The following is a 2,603-nucleotide window of genomic DNA, read 5'->3' as shown; positions in this document are numbered from 1 at the left end:
ACTTTTAAACAAGATTACCAACATTACCATGAAACTACCAAAATAAGGGATTTTACATCAAATGCTGAAAACAAGTTAAACCAGATGAATATATTATCATTACAGCTGTCAAACGATTAAAAAAATTAATGTGATTAATCACACTTTTTTTGTAATTAATCATGATTAATCACAAAACGGCATATTTATTACACACTGAAAAAAATATGCTAGATTTACTTAAGAATATAGTGCATCATTTTTGCATCCCTCTTTTTAAGCAATTTACACATTAAATTTAAAGCAATATTACCTAAAAATCTATAGTTGGTGAAGCTTAATTTTAGCAAATGGTTTTGCTCAAATTTATTGGTTGGTGTAACTTAATATTTTAAGCATTTTTTATTTACAAATTTAAGCTATTTCTATCATTAAAGTTCTGTTTACCCAATTATAAAGTCTTAAGCTAATTTAACTGAAAATGTTTAGTTCTTTTAAAGTTTGAAATATTAAGTCACTTATCAGTTAACTTACAATTAGCTATACATTACAAAGGGTGGAAAAAACACAGATAACAGGATTAAAGTAAAGAACTTCTTTATTAGACAAATGCATCTTAAAACATTTCCTGAAAACATTTTAGGTGTTCAAAAGAACACAAATTTTTTTTTTTTACAAATGAACTGCTTTAATAGAAAGAATAGTTCAAAAACAGTTTCAAGAGTATTCTTAAAAGTAGCGTTCAAACCTGTGCTTGTGAAACACTGTGAACAATTGCCTCACAGCAAGAAGGTCGCTGGTTCATTTGTTTTTTTTCCCCGTGTTGATGTGGGTTTTCTCCGGGTGCTCCGGTTTCCCCCACAAGTCCAAAGACATGCAGTTTAGGTAAATTGGGTAGGCTAAATTGTCCGTAGTGTATGTGTGCGTATGGTCACAGTTTTTGGTATGTCCTCTCCAATGTCCAGCTGGTCCGTTTCCCCACAGGTGTCCTAAAAACAAAACAAAATGTATATTATGCATCAGTTCATAAAAAAATAAAAAGGCACAGCCAAGTAAAAAAGGGGGAAAAAGTAAGAAACTGAAAAAGACAATCATAACCTGAAAATTAGAACTTTTCTTCAGTAGAACAGTAAAGAAAATTTACTTAAACTGTGGTCTTCGTTCACTAACTTTCATCTTACTAGCATCTAACTCTTCATGCTAACTAGCATTTTATTAAAGACCACAGATGCTTTGGTTCCAAATTTTCTTTACTGTTCTACTAAAGAAGAAAAAAAAGTTACCCACATCTTCGATTGGCTGGGGTGATTTAAAAAACAGGAAATTTTCATTTTTTGTTGAACCTAATTTAAGATGACTAAAATCACTCAAATATAAAAAAAAGTTTCTCTTTCTAAATTGACATTTTACATGCTTAATTGTATTTTCAGGTTTGCAATTAAAACCTTCTACAAAATTCATTTGAAAGTGAACTAAATTAACTACATTCACTAACCAGGTAATGTGTAATCAGCTTCTCGAGGTTCTCAGACAGGTGCACAGTCAGACAGCATATCACCACCTCCCAGAGAATGTCCACACTGTGAGTGCAAATAGAAAAAAATATATAAATAAATTGTAATATTTTAAAATGCATTACATGGTAGAGATAATGAACATCTAAAATTTAAATGCAAAAACAGGCAAGCAGAGTTTTCAGTAAACAATACATGCTCCAGCAATTTCATCACATCACAGATTTTGCATCCTGCACTTCCCCCCTTTTGTGAAATAAATGGACGAGCTGTTCTGTGTAATTGTCCAAATTTTCAATGAAGGTAGACTCCACATCTGCAGCCGTCAATTCTTTGAATTTTTCTTTGATCTTAAAAAAAGAAAATTAACAAATTTTACTTATATTAACTAATAAATATACTTTCATTATTAATTTAATCGAAAAAACAACACAAAAACAAACAAACAAAACAATAAAACTTTTAAGTTTTCAAAAGTCAAGCGGTACTGAAATTTTTACAATGAGAGTATACCACACTGTTAGACCTTACCGGGATTTTTTTTTACAGTAGAATACTGGCAACACTGTTGCCAGCTACTCACTGTAAAAGTTCGGTAACAGTAAATAACTGGCAACAGTGTTGCCAGTAAATTACTGTAACTGAACCATTACAGTGAGTGGCTGGCAACAGTGTTGCCAGTTAATTACTGTAATAGAGCAGTAGTGGTAACTAACTGGAAACTGTGTACAGTTAATTACTGTACTGTAGTGTTACAAATCACAGCATTATACTGCATAAACATTAATAGTATGTCATATATAATTATTGTAGTGTTACTAAAATTAATCAGTATTCTTAGCTGTTATTTAAAAATAGAAGGCATAACATTTTTTTCAAACAAATTTATTTTATTGTTTTGGCACCAAACAAATAAATAACAGAAAATGTATAACAGAATTAAGAAATAAGCAGATATAAATATTGTCTTACATATTACAGGTCTCCACAGTAAGGCTGCGGTCACACTAACATTTGAGCATGCAAAATTCTGTCATACTGCACTGCGAAGTGGAATTAAACAAAATAATTAGAGATTGAAAAAGCAAGCCAGAGAGGTCATGTTTTGAT

The 2,603-nt window shown here is 30.9% G+C and overlaps 1 long non-coding RNA gene across 1 annotated transcript; it reads right to left on the bottom strand.

Moving 5' to 3' along the window:
* Nucleotides 1–559: 559 nt before the first annotated feature.
* On the bottom strand, nt 560–1,612 carry LOC147843240 (uncharacterized). The gene is made up of 2 exons (XR_015496414.1): nt 1,475–1,612; nt 560–968 (listed from the first exon to the last, which is right to left on the bottom strand). It is a non-coding gene; the product is annotated as an uncharacterized LOC147843240 (long non-coding RNA).
* Between the last annotated feature and the right edge of the window lie 991 nt (nt 1,613–2,603).

The sequence above is a fragment of the Danio rerio genome, chromosome 7, assembly GCF_052040795.2.
Source record: "Danio rerio strain M-AB ecotype USA chromosome 7, GRCz13ab, whole genome shotgun sequence".
NCBI lineage: Eukaryota > Metazoa > Chordata > Actinopteri > Cypriniformes > Danionidae > Danio > Danio rerio.
Note: the sequence above shows the minus strand (reverse complement) of the source record. Positions and strands in the feature narration are given on the sequence as shown.